At 40.7% G+C, this 14,328-nt stretch overlaps 1 protein-coding gene across 2 annotated transcripts in view; it reads right to left on the reverse strand.

Moving 5' to 3' along the window:
* The window catches only part of pdzd2 (PDZ domain containing 2), a 366,506-nt gene that overhangs the window by 70,144 nt on the left and 282,034 nt on the right, over nucleotides 1–14,328 (reverse strand). The window lies entirely within an intron of this gene.

Below are 14,328 nucleotides of genomic sequence, written 5' to 3' on the forward strand. Positions count from 1 at the left end.
CTCAGAAAGCGCACGTGTAATGACGTAAGCGTGTATGAGAAAAAATCGCGATAGAGTGAAGCTGCGAAAGTCAAAGCATGATATAGCGAGGGATCACAGTACTCTTGGAGCACACCCCACAGGTTGCTTCAAGAGAAACAGTCGAATGCCTTCTCCAAATCCACAAAACACATGTGGACTGGTTGGGCAAACTTCCATGCCCCCTCCAGGGTCCTGGACAGGGTGTAGAGCTGGTCCAGTGTTCCACGGCCGGGATGGAATCCGCATTGATCCTCTTGAATCTGAGATTCGACTATCGACCAAACTCTCTTGTCCAGAACCCCTGAATAGACCTTACCGGGGAGGCTAAGGAGTGCGATCCCCTATAGTTGGAGCACATCCTTCTGTCACCCTTCTTAAAAAGGGGAACCACCACTCCGGTTTGCCAATCCAGAGGCACTGCCCCCGATGTCCATGCGATGTTGCAGAGACGTGTCAACCAGGACAGCCCCACAATATCCAGAGCCTTGAGGAGCCCAGGGTGAACCTCGTCCACTCCAGGGGCCCTTCCACCTCGGAGCTTTTTAACTACCTCAGCCCCTGTTATGGATGGGCCCCCCAAACCCCCCCCCCCCCAGGAGTCCTCCAGCTCTACTTCCTCAAAGGAAGACATGCTGGTGGGATTGAGAAGATCCTTGAAGTATTCCTTCCACCGGGCAATAACGTCTGCAGTTGAAGTCAGCAGGGCCCCATCTCCACTGTGCACAGTGTTGGTGGAGCACCACTTTCCCCTTCTGAGGCGCCTGACGGTTTGCCAGAACCTTCTCGGTGCCAACTGAAAGTCGTTTTACATGGCTTCTTCAAACTCTTCCCATGCCCGAGTTTTTGCCTCTGCAACAACCGATGCGCCCACATGCTTGGCCCGCCGGTACCCCTCAGCTGCCTCTGGAGTCCCATTGGTCAACCAGACCCGATAGGACTCTTTCTTCAGCTTGACGGCCTCTCGAACCTTAGGCGTCCACCACCGGGTTCGTGGATTGCCGCCACGAGAGGCACCGACAACCTTGCGGCCACAGCTCCATTCTTGCTGCTTCGACAACGGAGGCTCAGAACATGGCCCATTCAGACTCAATGTCCTTCGCCTCCCTCGGAATGAGGTTGAAGTTCTGCCGGAGGTGGCAGTTAAAGATCTTTCTGACTGGTTCCTCCACCAGACGTTCCCAGCAGACCCTCATTATTCGTTTGGGTCTGCCTGGTTTGTCCGGCAGCCTCTCCCGCCATCGGATCCAACTTACCACCAGGTGGTGATCAGTTGACAGCTCAGCCCCTCTCTTCACCTGAGTGTCCAAGACATAAGGTCGCAGATCTGATGAAACAATTACAAAGTCGCTAATCGAGCTGCGACCTTGGGCATCCTGGCGCCAAGTGCACTTATGGACACCCTTATTCTCGAACATGGTGTTCGTTATGGACAATCCATGGCCAGCACAGAAGTCCAACAACTGAACACCACTCGAGTTTAGATCAGGGAGGCCGTTCCTCCCAATAACACCTCTCCAGGTTTCATTGTGGTTGCCGACATGAGCGTTTAAGTCTCCCAGTAGGACAATAGGGTCCCCAGGAGCTGTGCCTCGCAACGCCTTTTCCAGGGACTCCAAGAAGGCTGAGTACTCTGAACTGCTGTTCGGCACATAAGCGCAAACAACAGTCAGAGTCCTTCCCCCAACTCGAAGGCATAGGGAAACAACCCTCTCGTCCAACTGGGAGAACCCCAACGTACAGGCCTCGAGCCGTGGGGCCATAAGCAAGCCCACCCCTGCCCACACTCAACAGCTAGAGAATAAATTGAACTTCTATTTAGCGCTGAATCCATATTAATTGGACTGTCCATGTTGCAGATTTAGTGCGGTGTTCAAGGAAGCAGAAACACTTAAAGCTTGGCTCTGGAGGACAGATGTAATTTCATAGTGTCGTGATGTGAAATTTGCATACAACTTGATAAATATTTTGTATGCCTTTATTTGTAACTTAGGCAAAGCAATGTAATATTAGTGTAACGTTAGTGAGAAGCATTCATGTTTTACCCCCCCCCCCCCCTTTTAGGAATGGGTCTCTTTGAATTTTACGACAGGGTTTGGGGGAAGTGCCTCAAACCAGTTAGGCAAATGTTTCTCTGCTAAAGTCTCTTTCTCAAACCCCGCAGGAAAGTAAGGCTGGCTAACTGCCAAGCTTTACCTTAACATATGGTTTTGTGGGCAGGTGTGAAGGTGTTCTATTCCCCCATTGGTCTGAAGTATGGCTGTTTGGAACTGGCTTGTGTCAGAAGCCTTTAAGTACCACAACGCCCTATTGGCTCTAGGGGTTGGAAAGAAAAACTATAAATTTGCCTGCTTTACCTCACCCTGTCTCTCTCTTACCAAACTGATGAATGACAATCTCACACCATGAACTGAAAAGGACAACACAATGAAGAGCACAGCTCGGCAGCCATATTAAGACAGGCATAAGGCCTGTTCAGAAGAAAGCTGACCACAAATGATGCCTTAACTAGAGACATTTTAAGTAACTAACAAGTCTGTGTGATGCCTGAAATTACACATCATCATTCATCAAGATGTATGGTTGCAATATTCAAATCTACTTTGCATATTGTTATTATTTATGAATATTATCAATAATACATTGTTTAAATTGTAACTTAACTCCGGCTTGTCTTTTACTACACCTAATTGCCGGAGGTTATAAATGTAGAAGGGAAGGTGGGGAGAAGTTATATACTACAGTACCTTATAAACAGTGGTAAGTCTGTGAGATTTGAGGCATTCTGACAAAGGCTACATATTAATAATTCAAAGGGGAATGTAGAGCAATATAATACTCTACCAAGACAAAACACATAGTCTTGAGTGTACTGAAAGCATGAGGTGGAAAGCTTTGAGTAGAATTGGGATCAGGAGATCAAATCACAATTTTCAATCCAAGGATTAGAACAAGAGAGATGAAAAGTTAAGCAAACAGTGACATGTATCAAGACCTGCAGTCAGGTAACGGTGAGGGAAAGTTCAATAACCAGAAATAAAAAGGAACACATAACAAAAGCCAAATTGCAAATCATAAATTATGGTCAAAAGCAGGGCTAAAATATCTGCAACCAGGAATTTGAAAAGTACAAATAATGCACACATTGGTCCATTGGGAGAATTCATAACCTTGGGAAACCAGGAAGTGTATAGCTTGACCTTTCAACTGCTGACATGGTGACATCTCATACCACACATTTTTAATTGACCTAACTTAGCAATGGCATAGCAACCATCAAAAAATAACTCTCCTAATGGTGGCACTCATGAGAAAAATAATGTGGTGTTGCTGGAGAACAATAGCTTTAACATCATTAAAAAGCACAAAAACAAAATAACCATGTGATTTCTCAATTTCGATCATCGTTCAAATAATTTTTTGAGGCTAAGGAGAAATTCAAAAAAATCAAAAACAAAAGTCTGGTCATGTCACTGAGAGTCTATGAAATTCTGAGTACACTGTTGGTCACCTGATGGCTCAGCTTACACTTCCAGTTGTCCACTTATGCAGTTGGTCTTTCTGGTCGTATCTCCTGCTTTGCTGGATGCTGTCTTTTTCAAGCTCACCTCGATTTTTGGCTGTCTGCTCAGTTTAATCTGGTTTTCATTCCTGATCAGTTGTAAAGGTGAAGGTTTATTTGGTAGGAGGATGAGGACAGATTTAAGACATGATTTTTTGGTGATACTTTAGTGGGCTAGAGGATGAGCCACACCAAATAACAGACTGGACAAACAGGCAGGTCAAGAGAGGCTGTAGGAATGTTATGTTTCTTTATATTTGCTCTCTAGGATAAATGCACCATTTTTGTCTACTTTTGGTTCACTTAGTGTTTTTGGGGTATGGTGGGCCTAGTATCTATTTATGTTAAGTTTGCTAAGGAAGAGTTGCAGAAAGGTACATAACCATATACTAGAGAGAGAGAGAGACAAGATGGAGTACATGGAAAGAAACTATTAAGCACCAGAGCAAATTAGACAGATCCAAGAATAAACAATAACATCTAGAAACTGAAAGTTGTAGAATATGTTTTATGGCTGATGGGGTGAACAGAGGATAAGACATAAGTTTCCATCACTAATGTAAAGGGAAGTCAGATGACACATTTTTCCTTGCTTCTGAGGTTACAGCAAGCTGGGCTTGCAATACTTTTGTTTTAATCTTTGTTATTGAGAAGCCTTTAAAACATTAAATAAGGGGACAATTTCTTCCTTCAGAAATTAGGTGACTTTTTAAAGCATGTCAGAAAACATTTCCTTTGCTTCCTTCAGCACATTCAATGCCAAGTTTTTTGTAATCTTGTTCCGAGTGGGAAAGGAAGCTAACAGCTAATAAAATTAGTAACAGTTAAAATATCCCTAGTGATTGTGGCTTGAAGTAAAATAAAACATTACAAAATATTCAAAAGGAACAAAAAAGCAATAACTAAAAAGATTACGAGGGGCTTTTGCAAGAAATTATACGGAAGAATGACAGGTGGGCAGTAACACCAATCATGGATTAGACACTAATATCTCAGTATAAAAAGAACTGTTTCATTTTCAGTCGATTCAACCTAAATTTCACAGCAGCAGTCTGAAAAAGCAAATCTGCAATCAAGCCTGCAATCTCATCATCACTCCATTCTATATAATTTACAGAGGGTCACTGTAGGCCAAATTTTCTAAGAGCCTTCTTTGTTATACAGGAAACACAAGCCTTTTTTCATTTCAGGTAGAACAAATATTTTACTTCCTTTCAGCACTTTGACGGAACTTACAATGCCAGACAAGAAATATGAAAAAACAAAGTGCAATTTTCAATTTAGCCATATCGGTATTGTCATAGCAAGTACATTATTTTTTGAAGTACTACTATTTGAATAACATAACATATATTCATTAAAATAAAAATGTCAAAAAATAGAACATTACATTATAATGCAACCCAATTAATTCCTTCAGTTAATAATGAAATCCTCACAATAAAACTTAAAACTACAACAATCTTGTCTTTGTCAGGTGTGCAGTTTTGAATGTACTTTGGTTATTTGGAATTTAGTTTCTTTTTTTGGATTTTGCTACTTGGATTTCAGATTGCACTTGGTCATTTTTATTTTATATTTTTAACCTCTTTAACTTACATTTTCTATTTGGCTTTTGTAATTATTCAGCTTTTCTTTAATAAACTCCTTAAGTGTAAAGAAACCTTGTTTTGTGTTGTCCTAAAGCCAGAGGTTTTCCATTTCCCTCTGCCTTACAGAATACTTCTGTATTAAGTGTGCATTTAACTTTTAAGGTCCGGGCCTGTGTAAATCTTGAAGCCTGCCTTTAGCATATGGGGACAGGCCACCTAGGCTGTAGCCTATTTTGAGTCAGACTTACTGAAGTTCTCGTCTTGCCTGTCTAATTTGGAGTCCTTGACATCCCTTTCTACCATTTAGTGTCACTGATTCAAATGAACTCTGCCCATGATGGAGGAGCAGCGAGCCATAAAAGGGGGAGTCTTAGAGAGGGCGGTTGCTTGAGAGTTTATAATCTTGCCTTTCCAGCTCCTTACCTTTGCATGACCACCTGCCTGATTTCAAGATTTCTTCAAATACACATTCACTTTTCTTAAGTACACATTGTAATAAGGCGCTATACAGGCGCCTGACCCGATACAGACTGGACACGGAGGCACTCATAAAATAAATAAACCATTTATTTTCTTCCCCTGTGGGTGCACATCTTCCCCGTGTCCCACAGGCAGTACACAGTCCCAAGCACAGCAAAACACTCTTTTTCAAAATAACACAAAGCAAAACACTCTTTTTCCTCCACCACTCCTCCCTGGCAACCTCCCGATTCTGGCCGCTGAGTGGTGGTTGCTGGCCCCTTTTATTGGGCACCCGGAAGTGCTCCAGGTGTTTGATTGCTGACATCCGGCTGCACTTCCAGGTGTGGCGAAACTAGTGCCCAGAAGGGTCCAGCAGCTTCTGCTGCAGCACCCCCCTGGCGGCGCCTGCGGAACCCAACAAGGCTGCACAAAACTCCAACCCCCATGAAGCCCTGGGGAGTCTGAGGCACCACTGCAACCCAGGGAGGCTCTCATCTAGCGTCCAGGGGGACATGTTGTGTTTCCCATGCTTGCTCCCCTGGTACATATGTTGCAGGGGCGTCCCGGCCAGGCATGGGCCCTGGCCATCCATCACAACATTATTTAAATTTTAGCTACATCAAAGTGGAGCCATGCTGAATACACTCTCACTTTCATGGCTGATGTGAGCCGTCATAAGCCAGGCATGTAGTTTTTATATCACATGTATTAACTGGTGGTTTACTTATTGATTTCTTTCAGCACATGCAGCAGACAGATAACAGCATTCCCTTTTTCCTGTCTGTGGTCAGGAGAATAGTACCACTGTCTGAAGACCACTTCAGAAGGGCCAAAGAGGAGCTTAAATGAGGAAAGTATCTTCATCTATATGTAACTGTATGTGACAAATAAAATCTAATTTAATTTGATTAATTTTGATTTGATATGAGCAACTCAAAAAATCTAAGTGCTGACTGGTTGTCACTGTCATTTTGACAAAGTCATCACTTCTGGTGTTGGGGTTGGACCTTAGAATGAAATGTCGCCAATGACAGATCAAAACTGGGATCTTCTGTGGTACTATTCATAGTCATCAACATGTGCCTGTACCATGGTTCACTGCTGGAGTTCCCAAGGCTGGATGACCAGTTGGTCAAGGGAAGATGTAGTTTGCATAGGCCAATTCATCTTTTCTTTTCCATTGACTTCTCGTCTTAATTTAATAAATGTACTTTAACTGTACAGTATTAATAATAAGGCACATTAAGAATATAACTGAACACAATTAAAAAGGCATATAGATAAATGACATTTTCATATTTCTATGCATAAATTAAATTACATATTTGTGTTTGTTTCACAATATCTTGTGTTTTAATATTGTATATTTGTAAACAAATTAAATTAAAAATGTCTATATACTACCTAGACAAATGCAGGCTTGTCCTAAAAAAGGACAGTTGAGAGTTGAACCAGGAAATGACCCAAAGAGTAAAATAAAAGAAATGTCAAAAACAAGCATGGGTTTGATTCCAAAAGGTCAAATATAACTTGCCTCTGAAGTCAAAAAATAAATTAGAAATCAAATTTAAAAATGTAGCTCAAAAGGTCAGGACCAAAGTAATAAAACAAGAGGTCAAAAAGGCAACAGAACCGCAAGGTAACATTTGCATACTCAGTACAGCATAATGCCATGTTTTAAAGGTGGCAACATCATGGCATCACACATCATGTGGTCAGCAACCGACCATGGCAACAATAAACAATATGGCAGCAAACATGAAAAGACACCACAAAAACATTTGTGCATATATTAAAACACAAAGGCACTGTGGTAAAATTTGAATGAAAAAATAGTCATTTACTATCCAATTACTCCAACATGTTCTAGGATCGCGATGGCCTACAGCGAGGTGGTGCCCATTCCAAGGTGCAATCAACATGGTCACTACAGATTCCAACCTTCTGTTCGGCATGAACCTATACTTGAAATATGGGCATTGAAAAATGAACGAATGCATGTTTACACCGGTAGATATAATTATCTTTGTCATTAAAAAAATTAACTTAAGGTACAAACTTTTTTTTAGGTTCCTTAAATCAAATCAGACACTAACAGTACTGTATACATAATGGCTCACAATATTTTCCTTGCATATGAATAAATAAAAAAAAAACCCACAGTTAATGAAATGCTATAACATTGTCAGTTAAGAATCTGATTAGTAAATTAATTTGATACAAATATAAGAAAGCGAGGAGACACTTATGTCACATTAAACTTTCAAATTATTTACAGTATCATATTTGCTAAAATTTAAATAAAGATGAAAGCAACCACAGACAGCCTGCAGTCTGTCCAGGGTTCTTCAGAACAATGCAGCTTAATCCCCTTGTCAAATAAAAAAAGAAAGAAAAAAACAATTTGACGCTTTGTGTTTCTAAGAGCCTTGCATAATTCATGAAAATAAAATGTAGCAGTCTTTATATTGTGGTAAAGAACACAGAAAATGAGATGAGAATATATTTAAATTATGATGATGGTACCATGTTTGTGTGCTTTTGTGTTAGAATACAATCATTTATTTATAGATTATTGATTAGAAAAACAAAATATAATAAACACTAACTCTCCTGTTTTGAATTAAGTTAAATATCCAGTGCAAATTAAGGAAATACACAATCCCACAAGCAGGCATCTTGGCTCAGAGTATCAGAAACTGGAGAATGGGTCATGGATGTTAACTGGCAGAAGACATGTACTTTAGAAAATTAACAAATACATTTAGATTTTACTGTAAGGTATAATGAGTGATTTCATTGGAATATATGATATGGGTTAATCATTTTGAACGCTAACTGTATCTTTTCTATATGCTAAATGAAAAGTTTAAGGAGTAAATTAAAGTGTCATTTCAGAAATTAATCATTATCGATTCATCACATTGTAGTACTGCAGTTTAGTGAATCAAAGTACTAAATACAGTTTTGAAATTTTTTTCTCTACACCAATAAAACATTTCATGTAAATTAAGCATTACAGAAAGAAACTAATTGGCTTTTATATGTATGCAGAGTTTTGTTGCAGTTTAGGAATAAGGATAAATAGCCACTCGATATACTGGCTGGTTCCTCCCAGTCCCTAGAAGATGGTGCCAAAGCAGTATACAGCTCCACGAATCAGCATGAACCAGTCTCAATGTGCCAATCATGTACTCAGAATCAATATGGAAAGTGATGTAAAAAAATAATGAAGCAGCAGCACTTTGAAAAGGAAAAGGCTGCTCCTTCCCACTGAACTGAAACGTGTCTGGCAACTTAAGTCATTCAACCAAAAATACAAACAGGAAGTTCCTGGGAAGCTGAGAAATCCAGCAGTGTTGCACAGTATTTACTAGAGTAATGCAAAGTGAAAATGAAGAGATTTAAAATGGTCATTTCAATATCAAATATTCATAAAATAAATACTTGCAATTCAGATATGAAGGCGGCCTTAACTCATAGTAAGTTTAAAACACATAGTCTACAGCCTCAGACAAGGATAATTTTTATGTTTTGAAAGTGACTAGTAATTCTTGACAAAAATTCAGAGCATAAAAATGAAATCAAACACATTATTTCTTAATAAAAAAAGATATGCACAAAACACACATTGTCAAGTTGATGGCCACTAAAGACGATTTTATCATTGGATATGATGATGTGGACGAAAATACTGGTTTTCTTTTTAATTTTTTGTTTGTACTGCGGTGACCATGCTATAGCAGGATATCATCGTTGGGATAAGCTGTATTTACGCTCTTCTGCTTGCCCAGCTCTGCAAAAACCGTCAAAGCTGCCATAACAGCACTAGTCCCTCATACATCAGTGCCAAGCTATGAAGGCAGATCTTGTGAAACCTGTCATAAATGCTAGTTTGAGGTGTTGCATACATTAAGAAAATTCCATAAGATGTAGTGTTCAGCCCAGGAAACATTTTGAACATGTCATTGAAAATGAAATCATGGAAAAGCAAAATTGCAACCAGACAGCAGGGGAAAAAAAGATTGCTCAGTAATCTCTTATATATATATATATATATATATATATATATATATATATATATATATATATATATATATATATATATATATCTCTTCTGGTTCGTCCTGCTTCCACTTCAAAACCAGTCCTGCCCATTAGCAGCCGACAATGCATTTCTCGATTCCTATTCGTCCTTTTCCAAACCCTTCCCCACGCTGCCTGTGAATCCTCTTCAAAACCGGTCCCGCCCACACACAGCCGACACGGCATTTCTCGATTCCTATTTGTCCTCCTCCAAACCCTTCCCCACATTCTTCCAGTGCGATTCCTGCAACAAAACTTTTCAAACGCGAACCTCACTTGCTAAACACAAGAAAAGGCATTGTTCCCAACAACTATATGAGTGCCAGAAATGCAATAAGAAGTTCACTACACAGGATTGTCTTACTAAACACAACAAAACTCATTCACAACTCTTGCAATGTGACATCTGCAAAGCAACATTTCCAAACCAACGCAGTCTCAGCAGACATACACACAATCCTCTTCCCGTTACCACAGGTACTTCTTCACCTAATTCCTGTCTTCCCGTTCAAGAGTACAACACTGGGACTCCAGACCAGCAGGGCAAACACTGTCATGCATTATACTGGCCTGCTGAGCGTAATACATCCAACAAGAACTCGAGGTGCTGCCACAACGGTAAAGTAGCTTTACCACCTTTGCGGGAGTCACCGGTGTCTTTACGACAGCTTCTTACACAGCAAACATCAGAAGCTAAAAATTATCGTGAACACATTCGAGAATACAACTCTTCTCTATGTTTTAAAATACACGGGCAAATTTATCACCAAATCTCTCCACTATACGCTAACACTTCTACTTCTCCAGGATATGGACAGTTGTATGTTTTTGACACAGCGCAAGCTACTGAAGTATGCTTACAAAATAAAGCAAACTCGCCATGTGGCGAAAATGTACTTCTCCAGCTAGATGCCATGCTCAGAACCATCAACCCCTTCGTTAAATAATACAAACACATGCATGAAATCGCTCAGTCCAATCCAACAGCATCTGTACGAATGGTTTTCAAGGAAAACCCTAGGCAGGATTTACGACAATACAATGCCCCAACATGTCACACCGATGTTGCAGCAATTTTCGTCGGAGAAGATGGTGAAACGCCTGCCGAAAGGGACATTTGCATCTATCCATTAGGCAACTCCTGTAAACAGATTTCCACGCTCAATATGAATTGTGATCCTATGGTTTACCCACTTTTATTCCCATACGGAGACATTGGCTGGCACAAAGATTTACAACATGTTCCTTATATAAGAACCGCCAAACAAATAAAGCTTACTCAATGCCAATTTTACGCGTACAGATTAGCAATGAGGAATACATTTAGTATTTTGCACTCCAGCGGCAAACTATTCCAACAGTACGTCGTTGATGCATATGTTAAAACATAGGGCGTGTGTCTCAACTATCTCAGATTAAATCAACAAGATCTGCGCGTGGAACAATACAAAGGACTATCAGACGCACTGCAAGCAAACGCTGAAAATAACAACGTACGTGTAGGCAAAATGATCATATTACCGTCCACATTTCCAGGAAGTCCAAGATACATGCAACAAAACTATCAGGATGCCATGGCCACAATACGTAAATTCGGAAAGCCGGATTTATTAATCACTTTCACATGTAATCTTGCTTGGCCGGAAATTCTACATGCAGTGTCGGATACCCAAAGACCAGAGCACAGACCTGATATTGTAGTACGAGTAGATCTTTCGACTTATTATCTGTCGTCTCCACCAAAACACCTATTCACAACTGCGTCTTTCAAGAAGTATTTATTTCTTCTTGATTTCTGAATTCCTTTCTCACCGTATGCTACGCCGGGCTTCGGCTAGTATAGAATATAGAATTATTATGCTATGTTGTTGCTCTATTGTAAGGTCAGGTTTAGATGTTCTTTCCATTTACAGAATAGATTGCTTGATCCTAATCAGTCAGGTTTCAAAAGAGATCATTCCACTAAGACAGCTCTGCTGACTGTTGTGAACATGTTATAGCGGTTAGAGCTACCAATATGTCATCTGACCTCATCCCTTTAAACCTCTCCACTGCCTTTGACCCAGTTAACCACTGGATCCTCTTTGACACACTTTCTGACCTCTTCATTACTGGGGAATCAGATGGCTTGAATTGTACATCTCAGGCAAATCCTATTGTATGTCCTGGCAAAGTTGTTTTAGGCAAGCAGAGGTGGCATGACCAGACACTGTAGCCAGAAGACCTGAGTGGGCAAGAGGGACATGTTCACCATCTAAACCTGACCTTACAATAGAGCAACAACATAGCATAATAATTCTATATTCTATACTAGCCGAAAAACCTGTACTGGGTTCTCACTGCCTTGCTCAATATGCAATCTCATTAGGCCCAGCGATACCTGTTATTTCCTCCAGAGCACCACATGGTATCAGCTAGAGCCTCTGCATGTCTCACTGATATCTCAGCCTGGATGAAGGATCACCATCTCTAGTCAAACCTCACAAAGATGGGCTTCCTTGCTATCCCAGCCGGTCCGCCTGTTCAACACCCCATCTCTGTTTAGCTTGACTCAATAGTACTAACATCTGCCAAGTCAGTACATAACTTTGGGGGTGGTGATAGATGACCAGTTACCCTTCATTGACGATGATGGAAATGCCCGTCATTCTTGTATACAGTGATCCCTCGCTATATCGCGCTTCGCCTTTCGCGGCTTCACTCCATCGCGGATTTTTTATGTAAGCATATTTAAATATATATCGCGGATTTTATATGTAAGCATATTTAAATATATATCGCGGATTTTTCACTGCTTCGCGGGTTTCTGCGGACAATGGGTCTTTTAATTTCTGGTACATGCTTCCTCAGTTGGTTTGCCCAGTTGATTTCATACAAGGGACGCTATTGGCAGATGGCTGAGAAGCTACCCAACTTAATTTCTCTCTCTCTCTCTCTCTTGCGCTGACGTAGGGGGGTGTGAGCAGGGGGGCTGTTCGCACACCTAGACGATAGGGACGTTGCTACCTTCTGTGTGCAGCTGCTTCCTGAAGGACATGCTGCACGGTGCTTCGCATACTTAAAAGCTCAAAGGGCACGTATTGATTTTTGACTTTGTTTTTCTCTGCTGGCTCTCTCTCTCTCCCTGCTCCTGACGGAGGGGGTGTGAGCTGCCGCCTTCAACAGTTTTGTACCGGCGGTGCTTCGCATACTTAAAAGCCAAACAGCCCTATTGATTTGTTTGCTAGAGATTGTTTTCTCTATCTATGTGACATTCTGTGCTCCTGACACGCACTCCTTTGAAAAGGAAGATATGTTTGCATTCTTTTAATTGTGAGACGGAACTGTCATCTCTGTCTTGTCATGGAACACAGTTTAAACTTTTGAAAAAGAGACAAATGTTTGTTTGCAGTGTTTGAATAACGTTCCTGTCTCTCTACAACCTCCTGTGTTTCTGCGCAAATCTGTGACCCAAGCATGACAATATAAAAATAACCATAAAAACATATGGTTTCTACTTGGCGGATTTTCTTATTTCGCGTGTGGCTCTGGAACGCAACCCCCGCGATGGAGGAGGGATTACTGTATTCATTCTGGAAAAACATCTGCAAAATCAGAGTGTAACTGACAGAGTATACAGCACAACTTTTGGTCCAGGCATTGGCCTTGTCATGTCTGGTTCACCTCAACTCTCTACTGACAGAGGTATATATATGTGCTACCAAGCCACGAGGCAGCACACCTTGTTTTCATCCAGCCAAGACAGTCACATGTCAGTCTTCTTTTCAGATCACTATATTGGGCCCCTGTATCAAAAAGTCCTTGTCTTTAGTTCAAAACATTGATGCATGCTTATTGAGTAGTCAGTGGGTCATGGAGATACTTGTGAGGTACTATGCTCTTGCCCACTCAGGTCTTCTGGCTACAGTGTCTGGTCATGCCACCTCTGCGTGGCATTAAATTTCAATCCACATTCTTTTCATGTATAGCTCCTAGCTGGTGGAATGAACTGCCTACAATCCATACAAACTGCTGACAAAATTAATATGTTTAAAAGTGTTTGAAATGTCTGTTGTTCTGCAAATATCCGTCTAATTGATAATGGCTCTGATTGGTTCTTGTAACTAAGAAAACATTAACTGGTTTTGAATTCTGTTTGGTTTAAAGCTCTTCATTTGTCAATATTAACGCATGCCCTATAATGATTGTTCCTAAACAGTCCACCAGACTGATGTTTACTCGATTATGTTGACCTTTTTTGTAAGCCACTTTACATAAAAGTGGCTGCTAAGCAATAAATGTAACATATAATGAAGTGCATGCAACTTGGCCATTATATCATACCCAAGTGGCCATGTTCCCATGCACACAGGATGGTGTCCCCAAAAGATACCCATCATCACAGCAACAGAAAAAATGCCACAGAGAAAAGTACATAAAAAATACAGTCAAAAAAACAAACACACACATAAATACAAAATTTCATTTAATTCTTAACATGTTCATAGTACAGTTTGTTAAAAATCTTTAAGGCTTGGCTTGCTTGTTTAAACTTGATGAAACAATGTGAAATGGCCTTACTGCAGCATCTCTTCTCATCAGGAATACTTGCTTTGAGATTCACTGCCT

The sequence above is a fragment of the Erpetoichthys calabaricus genome, chromosome 7 (genome assembly GCF_900747795.2).
Source record: "Erpetoichthys calabaricus chromosome 7, fErpCal1.3, whole genome shotgun sequence".
Lineage (NCBI taxonomy): Eukaryota > Metazoa > Chordata > Cladistia > Polypteriformes > Polypteridae > Erpetoichthys > Erpetoichthys calabaricus.